Source organism: Rhinolophus sinicus, chromosome 16 (genome assembly GCF_057876585.1).
Source record: "Rhinolophus sinicus isolate RSI-liver-muscle chromosome 16, RSI-T2T, whole genome shotgun sequence".
Taxonomy (NCBI): Eukaryota; Metazoa; Chordata; class Mammalia; order Chiroptera; family Rhinolophidae; genus Rhinolophus; species Rhinolophus sinicus.
Window position 1 is genome coordinate 188,233,910 of NC_142516.1, and position 13,557 is coordinate 188,247,466.

Sequence of the window (13,557 nt, forward strand, 5' to 3'; positions counted from 1 at the left end):
TTTACAGTCCAGTGAGTGACACCAGGGGAGCTCCAGCTACTTTTTTTTTTTAAATCTTGCCAAATGCTATCAGCTAAAGTTGTCTGTCTGGGCCATGAGGCTGAGGAAGGCTAGTGGGGGGTGGGGGTGTGATACTGGAGGAGAGGGCCACCATCTACAGCTGGGGTCAGGACGCCTGGAGCAAGGCCAAGAGGAGCCCAAAATCAGCCCCCGGCAATGGCCTCACCCACCCACACCCACCCCTGAAGACACATAAGATCTTCAATCCTAAAGAAGGGAGAGGGACGTTTTCCAGGCGGCCCTTGGAGGGAGGGGACCAGGATGGGAAGGCAGCACCCCCCGGAGGCAGCCGCCAGGAGCAGACGCGGCGGGCGGGGGGAGCCGAGCCAGCACCCCGCTCAGGAAGTGCGGAGCCCGGGAGCCGCACAACTCCGGCGTCCGGGGAAGAGCGGCCACGCAGAGGAAGGAGCGGAGCCCACGCCCGCGGGGCAGCGAGCGCCTTACTCACATGGCTGGCGGGCGGCAGCCAGCTTCTCTCCGCGGGCCGGGGCGCACACACAACTTGCTGTCTTTCCCGGGCGGAGCATCCACAGCCGAAGCCCGTCCTTCCTTCTCCGCCGCTGTCCCTAACGGCCCGGAGACGGGCCCGCCTTGGGAGAGGGAGCGCGGCCGCCTCCGGGGGCTCTCCGGGAGCACGGGCTGCACCGCCACCAGTGGAGCCCGCGCTGCCCACGTCTCCCGCGGCGGCTGGCGGAGGGCTGTGGCCGCGCGGGCGCCGGGCTCGCACGCAGATGCACAGACCTCTCTTTGGCAGGCGAGGCACGCACCGCCTCCTCCCTCCGCTGCCCGGCCCTCCTCTTTCTCTTGTCCCCTCCCCTCGCGCCCAGCGGACCCAGAGCAGACACACTGGGGTCGCGGCTCGGCTGGCAGGACGTTCTGGGCGCGCGGGGCGGGGAGGGGTGCACCCTGCTGTCCGCTGGGGTCCAAGCCCCCCCCCCACCCCCGGCGACGGACCAGCCTTCCCGGCTCCCCCAGCCGGGAGCCCCCTCCTGCCTCCTTCGAAAGGGAAAGTGGGGGAGGCAGACCCACAGAGAAGTAGGGGAGAAAGTTGCTCGACTTCTCGGGGGCTCGCACCGGGCCACAGAAGACGAGACACGTTCCCTGTTTGCTTTTGTGAGTCTGGTATTTGGGGGTTAAGCTCCGGTGTCTTACTGCCTTCAGGACATGTAGATGAGAAAGAGGACCCTAAAGCCTGGCTTTTGAGCTCTGAGGAGGCTCTTGGGTTGTGGTCACTTTGGAAGGGGATGAACAAAGCCAATGTGGACGTGGGAACGAGAGATGAGATGAGCGAGCCCAGGGCTCAGGGCTTCTGGCTGGCAGCCGCCTTTGCAGACAAGCCAGGGAGGAGGCCCGGCGACTCTCAGCAAGGGAGTCTCTCAAGACTTACCCTCTTTGAGAGCCTCTTTCAAGCAAGGCAGTCTCTCTCCCTCAATCTCTCTCTCTCTCTCTCCCTCCCTCTCTCTCTCTCCCTCTCCCTCTCTCTCCCCCCTCCCATCACTCCCTCCCTCTCTCCTTCCTTTCCCTGCCGTCCCTCCAATCAATCTTGCAGTCAATACCACCATTGGATTTCTTTTCTGAGAAACAACTGATGTTGATTTCCCTTCCGGACCGGAGGTCTCTTTTTGCTTGTCATTAGTGGTTACACCTTTGGGAGTTTAGAGCTACATCCAGTAGAAGACTGTGGAAGTCTGTTGAAGACAGTATTTTAAGAATTGTACCATCTGGGAGTAACACTTTGTGAAGCAAATACTTCCCCAGATACAGTTTGTGGAGTGCTTCTTCAAAGTAGTTGAAAGTAATAAATGGGTAGGTATATGTTTCATAGTAAATTTTCCAATTGTACCATTTTATTTAGCCATTGATGTTGTACAATTTTTTTCCACAACTACAGCTGGAAGTGTGTGTTCTTTCCTTATTATTTTGAAAGGCTTTGAGTAATTGGTCCTAACCCTTTTCATTCAGGTCATAGACACTTTTAAAAATATGAAACTGGTAAGTATCCCAGGGGGAAAAATGCGCATACATATTAAGCTTTATCACAGTGGTTCTCAAGAGGGAGAAGATTATGCCCCCCCCCCCCCATGGGACATTTGGCAAATTCTGGAGATGTTTTTGGTTGTCATGACCAGGGAGGCAGGCGCTACTGGCATCTAGTGGGTAGAGGCCAGGGATGCTGCTGAGCTGCAATATACCGGACGGCCCCTCAGAATTATCTGGAAAATGGCCAATAGCACCGAGATCAAGAAAACCTGTTTCAATGAAGTGTCAGATGTTTCCCTGTTTCCCGCAGCCCATCCATGAATTGCAGATTCAGAATCCCTGATTTCCGCGATTCAAATTGTCTTGTACGAAACACTAGATACTGAGCTCAATGACTGCATAGTAACAACTGGTCTGACTTTCAGTTATGTACCACACCCTCAGCTATTACACAGAGGCTTCAGCTCTACATAATGTGAAGGTAGAAGATACGACTATATAAAGACAAACTAATGATCTCACGATTCAAACTCATGCTTCATTCACACAACCTGTGGGGAAATTGGTCTGGGGTGCTTTCTCAAGCTTGGAGGAGTTTTAAGCACTGAGATGGATGGCTGGAAGTAAGTCCTTGCTACGTCAGTCACTACACTAACTTTTCTTAATGGATTACTTTGTCTAGTCCTTTAAAAAGAAGGGGAAAAAACTAGGAGGAAGGCATAATTATTATTTTACAGAGAGGTTAAGTAATTTGCCTGAGATCTTACAGCTAAAAACTGGGCTTTTAAAAACTTATTCTCTGCATTCTATTAAACGGAGTAAATGTTGTTATAGAGATTCTGCCTAAGGTGAAAAAGAAGATAAAGGAGGAAGCTGATTTAAAAAACAAACATATATATATATATATATATATATATATATATATATATAGAGAGAGAGAGAGAGAGAGAGAGAGAGAGAGAGAGAGAGAGCCAGAGCCAGGAGTGCAGTTTTCAGGCTCTCGCCCTCACATGGAAAGGTGCTCACTTGGGTAGTAAATGGCCATCAGCTGTGGCTGGTTGGCCGACAACTGTAACCAGTGAGCCATTGGCCGCTAATATAACTGCCGTGGCTATGCTTGCGGCAAGTGGGGGACTAGCAAGGAGATGGTGTCTGAGCTAGCAAACATGGATTGCAGTTAGCACGGCGGATTGCAGTTAGCAGGGAGGGTTGCAGCCAACAAGTGGGGTTGGTTGGTTGGCAGAGAAGCGGACGACAGGTTGCAGGTTGTGTGGATCCTGCTTCCTGTGTCTCCCACCCAGCCGCCAGCGAGACTATAGTGGTATGACTCCCCTATCTATGGCTCCGTGGGTGTTCCTTTTTGGCCTCACCATGTCCTGTGTTCTTATGCGGGGAGCGGGACCAGAGACCCTGCATGCCACCCTGCATGACTTGAATATATATATATATATATATATATATATATATATATATATATATCAGGATGGATTATCAGTTATTTGTGAGATGATAGTGTGTTATATGCTAGGACTCAAACTTCTAACTTAGATGAGTGAATTGGACAAATGGTAGCCTTCTGAGACTAAAATTTCATTTGTAAAAAGAGGTTGGAATAGATAATATTTAATATTTTTCTATCTCATGACTTCTAGCCTCATGATTACATAGGTACTCTCCTATTTGAGAAGGAGTTTAAAGGTCATCTCACTCTGTTCAAGTGCATAATTTTACAGATGATGTAGAGTTTCAGAATCCTTACCCAAAGCTGAGCCTAGAATCCATGCATCCTGATTTCTCTTTTCATTCCACCGTGTAATTATCTTCCCAAACTATAAAATCTCCTGAATTACTGGCTGTTGTATGCATACTTTATAGGCTAAATGCATTATAAGATCTTTAAAACCCTTATAGTAAATCTGTACCATCAAAGGATCTTTAAATTACTTCCCAGCCAGAAGTTCCCACATAGCAGATACTATTTATAACTCTTATTCAAGGTTTGAGTTTCTATATGTTTGAAAACTAGTCCCATTGAGTTATGAGATGAGATCATGAATGTAGAAGTGTGTGAAAGCTGTAAGGCATCTATGACAACACTTTTGGTTGGCTACCCAATATTAATTCCCCACCCACTCGCCCTTGTTCACTTTTCTAATCCCCGTCCCCCATCCCCCACTCACACACACACAAAAGCTGTTGCTGCCATATGACCTTGTTCTAGCCAATGAGTCTGCTGAGAAGATCTCTGAGGAAGATTGCATTCTCTGATAAAAGGAGGAGGCATGAGAAAACAGCTCTCTCACCATCCTGGCTGCCTTTCGACACATTCTTGCAGGATGAGATGTTTGGAACTATGGCAGCCTTCTTGTAACCGTGTGGGGAATCACAGAGATACAATCCCAGCACCTGCTATCATGCAGCTACTCGGACACACCTCCTTTCGAAGTTTGAAAACGTAAATTATAGAGTGTTAATATGATTTAAGTCACTGTTACTTGAATTTTCTGCTTTCAGTATCTGAAACATCCTTAATTGTTTAAGTATTGTGCAGGTAAGACATAGGCTCAATAAAAGGAAATACATATTAAGTAACAGTGTATCCCAGTGCTGGGCAATAAGAAATGGATAGTCAATAATCAAACATCAACTGTGGTGATTAGTGAACAAATCAATATCATTGTGACTATTAGCCTTGTCCAAGAGCAGCCTACAGAGTGGGTATTTAATTTCCAAACAAATGGGGTGAGTGCGCTGTGAAGTTAGAGCATGAGTATAATAGTGGAATACAGGAAACACCATGGGACCAATCATGTCCGACCACTGGGGAGAGGTTGGAAAGGGGCTTCTTCAGTTCACATTTGTGGCAAACACTATGATTTGACTGATAGGATGTTCATTACCAAACCTCTTCTTCCATAGCCTTCGCTCCAGCAGAGGTAGGGAAAGCAAAACTCTCCATTTCCCAGCTCCCTCGAAGCTTGAGTTGCCAAGTGATAGTGCTCGCCAATGAGCTAAAAGTGGAAGGATGCTGGTGCCATCACATCCACTTCCTCTTTCTTCCAGCCTGGACAGAAAATGGATGTGATAGCATCTTGAAGCTCAGAGGCCATCTTTCCACCATGAGGTGACATGGACGAGGACAAAAGCCAACGCGTTAAGAAGCATGGAGTAAAATGGTGGAAAGCACCTGGATCATTGGTCTCTTCACTAGGCTGCTGGACTGTCCTCAAAGACCTCTCGAGTGAGATCAATAAGCCTTAGCTGTTTGAGTCCCTGTAATTAGCAATGAAAACATGCCTGTGTACTATTCTAACTATTCGCTTGCAGCCCAGGAGCCAACACCACAGTCAAGTGTATTAGACACAGGACATAGAGGCTCTAAGTAGAGGCAAGAGGGCAGAATAGTGCCAAAGGAGATCTCATTCTCCGGGACACGGTGGCTGTAGCTGGCATTCGTTGTCCACAGCACATATTCGAGAAGATGGCCCCTCCTGGAAAATTCGGCACTAGAAACAGGAATCATTAGGAAAATAGTTTACAAAATGCCTCTCCTTCAAGTCTTCACCTTGGGAAATCAAAAAAGACAGAAATTCTCAGCATGATCCAATGGCCTGATACAAGAAGTGTCCCCTTGAATACAGACCAGCAAGAGAGAGACGGAAGAAAGTTTAGGGAGCAAAAGAGACTTAGAGCGTGACAAGAGAAGCTGGACAACGCAGAGCCAGGGAACAGAGCGTTTCCTTAAGGGCCGCGGGCTGCGGGGCTCAGCGGGTCTCTATTAGAATGTATCTTTTGTTCGTCAACAGATGCCGTGAGATACCCCAAGAAATGTCCCACTAGCTGAAAAACTGGCCTCACAGTCTCAGGACAGAAGCATATAAAATAAACAATTTGAGATTACGGTAAGTTTCTCTCTTTCGCCATTTCCTTCTGTCCTTCCTTCCTAAACTCCCCTTCCCCTTCGTGCACCCCTTCTTAAGACACATTTAAATGGATGTTTTACTGCCTTGTGTCCCTCTCTTATATACAGGGGGAAAAACTCGCACGGGACATGTGACGTCTCAGGTTTCCCGGCCTCTCATCCCAGTCTCTGATGAGATCTTGTATTGCTTTCAGAATGTTCGTTCTCCCACTTCTATACACACACTTAGCATAGCTGTCCCAGTATCCTATTATAATAGGGTAGCTCATTTCTTTTTCTTTGAACTTTCTGTCATGTGTTTGACAGATTCAAGACCCCTCTTCCTTGTAGAAATTGTATGTGTCTAGTTATGTACAGATTCTAAGTGCTGTGATTTATACGACTATATTCCCCAGGAACTCGTACAGAAATAAGGTGTGTATAGTCTGTGTTCTCCCAGGGGTGCTGTCTGCATTATTCATTTAAAATTTGAGCAGTACTTTGGAAATACAAAGTGCTATATAATTTACCTATATTATTATTTTATGAATTAATGTAGCATATACATTTTAAATTACTAAATTATTCATAAGAAAAAAGTAAAGTGTTAAATCATATTTAACATAGCAAATATATCACATTAACCATCAAAATGGAAAATGTTCGTAATACACTATATATTTTTTTCTATATGACCCTGTAGGCATTTTAAAGCTATACATAATTAGATTTAATATTGAATCAGTGTCATGCTTTTGCTACTTTCAAATTCCTTTTTTTTCTAGTGTTACGTCATCTCAGGCTTTTCAGTGTTACGCTGTTTTCTATTTTTAAAAATATTTCCCAGTATATGTAGAAAGATTAGTATAATGAGTTCTATAGAAAGAGATAAGAATTAGTTTTTGTGGATAATAACATTTGCCACCAACCAGTCATAACTTACGCAAGAATTCACAAAAATGTGTTTGTACAGTATTTTAAAATCTTAAATCCCCCCTCACCAAAATAAGATGCAAGGATCAAATATATTAATAAAATGATCTAACAGAAGAAGGCCAAAACTTAAACACTTAATTTGGTCTTATAACACTAACAGGAGCTTAACAAACACTGATTTTTCTAAAGTAAATAATTTCACATCACAGCCATTATGAAAAGGCGGAGGGCTAATGCCTCCTCCCCAGTTCTCTGGCTTTCCTCAGGAGAAACGTTTCTTGAATGCACCTAGCCTCTGTCCACGCATCAGAGCACCTGGGGCAATCGGAGCCTCGGGGAGCCCTCTCTCTGCTCCTCTCCTGTGGCAGGGGTCCCTCTACCACTGCACGGGTGCCTGCCCTCAGCCACATGCTGACACCAAGAGAGGGCGAGTCTGCCAGCTCAGGGCATCATTAGTGGACCCCTTTGCCCCTCAGCTCACTGAGCTACATCCTCCCCTCCAGGTTAGTCTTTATCAGCAATAATCATGATGTTTTGTCCATCTGCCACTTTTCCCCTCAATTCATTCAGTTGCAACTAGAGAGGGAAAGTGCCCCATCAGAGACCCTAACAGGAACTGTCACAAACTGAGATTACGCCCGTGTAAATATGAAATGTTACCATGTTGTGACCGATATGCCAGCAACACTAGGTCTGTACTTATGGAGTCAAGGAGAAAACAGAGGAGCTGATTTTCAGCACTTAGTATTGAGCTGAACTATCAAGATTGTATCTTCAACGCTATGCTTGGGTGACTTGCCAACTGGAGTGAATGGGTGGATGAAGAGAGAATGCTGTTTGGCCAGCTCTGTCCTTGAGAGATCAATGTCTCTCTGTGTTAAAAGCTACAGAGCATGTGTGAGGTGACAGGAAGCAGAAAACACAAAAATAAAAATATAATTAAGAGCTATATACAACATCAACCATGTCAGCAAGTAGACAGTAGAAGTGGTGATGGGTGTGATAAATAGCAGAGTTGAGGTGGAGGAGAGAGGGAGAGGGAAAAAGAGGAAGAAGGAGGGAAGGAGAGAAACAGAGAGGAGAGACTGACGGACAGAGGGAGGGGGAGACAGAGAGGGAGAGAGTGACAGAGACAGAGGGAGGGAGGGGAAGACAGAGAGAGGGAGAGAGTGACAGAGACAGAAGGAGGAAGGGGGAGAGGGTGGGATAGACTGACAGGGACAGAGGGAAGAAGGGGAGACAGGCAGAGAGTAACAGAGACAGAGGGAGAGAGGGGGAGGGGAGGAGACAGACCGAGAGAGAAGACAACTGTTCTGTCTCTGGTTGCTGACTCTGGTTTCCTTTGTTTCCAGGGAGAGGCAGGTAAAAGGCAGTGCTGCATCTTCTACCTGAAGGCACACAGGTGATGTCTGGTGAGGGGTGGGTAAAACATGGATCCAGTGACTCAGTTGCTGCTCTGTGAGGATGAGTGTGCCATGAGGAAGGCATGTCAACCAGGAAGAATTAGCAGCCCCAGAGACACTCACTACATGCAGGGAGATGACAAGCTATGATTCCCAACCCTTCGCCAGCTTCTGTGCTGACAACCAAGTATAATCATTGATGTTTGATATGATGCCTTTTCCAACTGTCTCAGGCAATTAGCCCGTCCTTCCTCTATGCTTCCGATCAATTTATAGCTACTTCCACTCTGGAGCTTACTACAATGCAACGTGAGTACCGTGGTCCCCATAGCAAGTGCTCACATGGGAAGGCCTGAAATGTCATGGCTGCCTTGACACCAGTTGAGTCTCACAGAGCCGCCAAGTTCTCGCTGCAAGTTCCCCGCCTCTTGCCACATCTGCCCCCCACCCAGAGAGAAAGGCGTCCACCTGCCCAGCTCCCATCAGCCAGATCAGCTGCACCCCACCCAGAAAGAAAGGCATTAAAAAAATTAATGTAAGACCCCATAACATCAAAAAAGACTACCTTATGCATTTCTATATTTCTTTAAAGGCACTAAATTATACAATATGCTTTGGAAATATTTCCATATAGCAAAAATTTTAAGTTTGGAGTGTAAAATCCTAACTTATCTATAAATATATTAACCAGATCAGCCACTCCTTGATTGGTGCAGGTAATTGAAATAAGCAATTAGTTGCAAATTACTAAAATGTGGTAATATTGAGGGATTTTTTTTTTCTTTTGGCTTACCTGTATTTCCTAATCTTTCTTCAAATAACCTGGATTGCTTATATAATTAAAACGTTTAATTAGATGAAGAGGCCAATTATCAATTGAACAAGCCCTCTGAAACACAGAATAACCAAATCTAACCCACTGGACAGAACTACTTATAAAGAGGCAGGTTTCAGGTCAGAGTAAGGAAGGGTGAGAGTTGTCCCCAAGTGGAACATGTTTCAAAAACTTGTGAACTTCTTCACAATAAATGTTCACTCAAAGAGCAGATCTGTGTACCAGGAACGTTGTAGAAAACAGTCCAGGTTTGGTCTGAAGTTGTACTAGATTCTTTTCCGTTCCCTTCTGTTCTCCTAGGATTAACTTTCTCTTTACTACATCTATAGCTCAAACCCACACCCAATGAGGCCCCTATATTTCTGCAAATCACTTGGAGAAACTCTAGTCTGTTCTCACTAAGCCGTGGGTCTCACATCTGTCTCATTCCAGGGTTCTCATAGCACACCCCAAGTGGTAAAAGACGTCTTCTTTATCTCCAAAGTAAGACCACACTGGGTGGCAGTTTTATAAAGGCTTAGAGGAGGACTAGGGAGGATGGTTGCCTTTTAGCCCTGCCAAACCACACAACTAAATGAAATACCGGGCTGTCTCGTCCTCAAGCCCCTGCCCTGGGGAGTTACTACCGTGTTTCCCCGAAAAAGGACCTAACCAGAAAATAAGCCCCAGCATGATTTTTCAGGATGACATCCCTTGAACATAAGCCCTAATGCATCTTTTGGAGCAAAATTAATGTAAGACCTGGTCTTATTTTCGGGGAAACATGGTACATCCTTACTGTCTACTGCCAGCTTTCCTAGCTGGGTGGGTCCTTCTTCCTGGACCCTCTATAAATTACCCCTTCCTGCACTCCTAACTTTTTCTGAACCATTTATCACCTCTCTCTCATGCTGCCCTTGGAAACTAAAGTCTCTGTTCTCTATATTGTTTGAGCGTTCCAGCTTTCTCTGTTCGTCTCACTGCTCTTCATCGTCTGGGCTGAGCAAGGCCAAAAGCACTGTAATACCACCCCTCCCCCCACCCAATTTACAAATATCTTCTGCTAAGGGGATTTGGATTTGTGCCTTCCTCAAGTGTTAATTGGCTCAAACATCTGTCTGTTTTTAAAAATATAAAATAAACATATTTAAAATATATTATTACACTATGTTTCGAAGGACATTCTTTAAAAACAACTTTTCATCTATTTAGCAGGGGTTTTTACATTTTCTTAGGACCATTTGAGGCAAAATATTAAAGTGGAAAGCTGACATTATTACTGGTTTAAGAAAGAGCACATGAAACACACCATTACACTGCCTTCAAAAGGGCTATTTTCCAAGAGGAGTCAGAACCAGCTTCTGACCATCATAATCAAAACCCACAGTGTTCAGCAATCGAAAGAACACAATATGGAGAGTCAAAGACCCGGGTGCAAATTCAGAGTCTGGATTTTGACCATACATGACTCAGATATCAGTGCTGTTATAACCTATTTAGACGGGATCATGGCTTTACTTAATAAGACTATTCGCCATCATATCTGACCGCTTGCCTGAGGTGAAATGAACCAATTAACTTATTCATATTAATTAGTGGTAGAGCTGGAATTAATGGTAATGCTTAGTTAGAATGTGGTTTTCCTGCGTATTTGTTTCTTTATACCAGAAGCCCCCTAGTGGCAGAAATGCAGCAAAAAGGGAATTAGACCTTCAGTAGTTTTCCTTCTAGGTATGAAGTGCATGTTATGCATCGGGCATCTACACAATCTATGAAGTGACCTGACACTCTACATGATCTTTACAACATGACTGACTGTATTCCCCACACTATTTCACATCCCCGTGACTATTTCGTGACTACCAATTTGTACGTCCTCATCCCTTCACCTTCTCCCTTCACCTTCTCCGCAGCTCCAGTGTTTTGTACACCTGAAACTAACATAATAAAAAAAGTGCACGTTAGATTTCAGCCTAACCTTGCCTAATTTTTCTGTGAATAATTGAGTAGCATCCAACGTCTGCTCCTAACCCATTAATTCAGGAGCTGACTTGGTTTAGTAGCGGTATATTGAAAATGGCATTAGGCCAACAGAAGCTTATGTTCTGTCTTCACTACAAACTCCCTCTCAATTATATTCTTCTTTTGTTTTCACCTACAGGGCCATTATTGCTTTCACGAACATGGTGCTCAATCAAAATTCAGTGTAACGTGGTGACTGCTAAATGTTGTCTTCACTTTCCACCTGCTTTTGATCCAATTGTGTTGCAGGTCTTATGAGAGCGTGGATATTGCTCAGAAAACAAATTATGGTATAGTGAAGAGAGGGAAGACCTAGTTTCCTAGATTCAGAGGATCTTTAAGTCTGGTTCAACAGAAGAAAAAGAGAATAAACATCTGTTTTTCTGACTGACACTCCCTAACCTTCATTTTTGTGTGTAAAGAGGCAGAAATGGGAGAGGCACAAACTCTAATAGATCTATCACCCAGGCGCAGAGTCAGGAGCGCCCAGTTCTGGGCGTGGTTTAGCTGCTACATTGTTATTTGACTTCGGACAAGTAACAATGTAAAATGAGGGCTCTGCTCACCCTATTGTTCTTTCCTCTCAAAAAAATATTCATAGTTTTGTAATGAGATTGATAACATGGTTACTAATTGCCAGTCAGGCCAGAATCAGGAAATTCCCTGCTGTCTTGTGTTAGATAAACCTATATGAAATAAACTTCCTGAGAGTTCAACAAACCCCAGCAGAGATTTGGTGAAAAGATGCACCTTTTTGCCATGGCTTAACATTTTCCCTATTTCTTGTTCCTATACTTCTTAGATTAAAATAGCACCCTAAAAGTCTTAATGATAATCCTGTGGGACTAATTGGTGACAGAGAATGATAGAACAAGCTGACATCAAACTTCCCAATGTAATAAATTCATGCAAACCACAAATTCTGAGTAGGTTATTTTCTGTAGTTAGATTCTGCAGAATTTCTCTTCTGCCGTCTTACCATTCATTTACTAACACACAATCCAACACGTTCAAACTTACAATAAAAGTCTGACTTACTCTTCTAAGATGAATTTCAGGGTGCGATTATTTTGCCAGGAAGATGCAAAAATCAAGATGCGTATGGGGTCATAAAATAGTATATGAACCTAAATCCAATTGCTTTTCTCATTCTTTACTAAAGAGAAAAAAGTTTGGGGGAGGCAGTCCAAGATGGCGGGTTAGGTACATGCTGTGCCTGCTGCCTCCCAGGAGCACATCAAAATTACAACTACATTAGAGAACAATCAACCCCAAGAACCATCTGAAGACTAGCTGAGCAGAACCCCTATAACTAAGGATATAAGACTGGTAGGAGGGGCAGAGATGCAAAGCAGGCTGACCCCAAACCCACAGGTAGTGGTTGAACACCGGGAGGGACACCTCCATGGCAAAGGTCCCCCCTGAAGAGGGAGGGGTCCAGGCTCCCCAGCTCAGGGGTCCAGTGCTGGGAAGAGGAGTCCCCACAACATCTGGCAGTGAAAAGCAGTAAGGACTCAGCCTGCCTGTCCCAGTGAAAAGAAAGACAGCTGGAAACCCAGACTTCCTCTTAAAAGACCTGCGCAAAAAGTCGCTTGCTTGCAAATACTCACCTGGTCTCTGGTGGAGGGGTGGCAATTCAAGAGATGCCAGAGACATACGGGGAAAGACTGAGCTGTGTGGCTTTGGTGGGAGGGCTGGAGGGATAGCAGCCATTGCCCCAGGGTGGAGTTTGCCTCACATGTGACCTACAGTAGGGCACCATCTTTTCCCCCAAAGGGCCAAATCTGAGATCTCATTGGTCTGGTAAAATCCGCACATGTGCACTACTTTGGTGACCCCCTGGTTTCCTGCCCCACCCACTAGTTCTGCATCACCTGGGGCACTCTGAGCTCCAGGGCAGCAGCAGGCCTCATCACCATCTGTAGAAGCCTTTTACAGCAGCAGACCCTCCCCACCCCCGCAGTCTGGAGAACTTTCAGTGGCGCCTAGGCAGTCACAACTTGAGCTGCAGCCTCTCTTGGTCAGCTCTCGGGAACACACAGGCCATTCTCAGGGTGTTTTACAAAGTGGTCATAGGCTCGCAACTGGTGCAAGAACCAAAACTACATTAACTTTGTAAAAACCACCACCCACACCCCGTAACTCTCTGGAACCGTACCCAGCCCACCCAGCTATTGCAGCATTGCCAGAGGCACTCTCAACACCGGGTCAACCAGCCCGGCCAGCTCACCTAAGGAGGCTCATTCAACGGCTGAGCTTGCAGGCAGCCAGCAGGTGGCAACAGGCACAGGCGGCTCTGGGCCTTTTGCTAAGCTGCTGCAGGCTCAAAACTGTGGCATCCAGCCTCGGTTCACAGCGAGGACACCCCCACATGCCTCCAGCTCCAGCACAGGCAGCAGCCAACCACATACAGCATTGAGGCACATACCAGGTAGCCCTGG

General features: G+C 45.7%; 1 protein-coding gene and 1 long non-coding RNA gene across 5 annotated transcripts in view; one reads left to right on the top strand and one right to left on the bottom strand.

Annotated features, from left to right (window-relative positions):
• The window catches only part of LHFPL6 (LHFPL tetraspan subfamily member 6), a 214,179-nt gene extending 213,375 nt beyond the window's left edge, over nucleotides 1–804 (bottom strand). Inside the window, exon 1 of the mRNA XM_019756987.3 lies at nucleotides 509–804. The gene's annotated coding sequence lies outside the window, so the exon portion shown is untranslated. The remainder of the gene's footprint in view (nucleotides 1–508) is intronic.
• Nucleotides 805–986: 182 nt separating this feature from the next.
• On the top strand, nucleotides 987–11,509 carry LOC109461050 (uncharacterized). Of its 4 annotated transcripts, none has more exons than XR_002139614.3 (5): nucleotides 987–1,866; nucleotides 2,485–2,663; nucleotides 5,104–5,281; nucleotides 5,847–5,942; nucleotides 8,230–11,509. It is a non-coding gene; the product is annotated as an uncharacterized LOC109461050 (long non-coding RNA). The 4 variants fall into 4 exon arrangements; XR_016019268.1 differs by lacking the exon at nucleotides 2,485–2,663 and having other exon boundaries at nucleotides 987–1,173; nucleotides 1,610–1,866; XR_012495428.2 differs by lacking the exon at nucleotides 2,485–2,663.
• The last annotated feature ends 2,048 nt before the right edge of the window (nucleotides 11,510–13,557 follow it).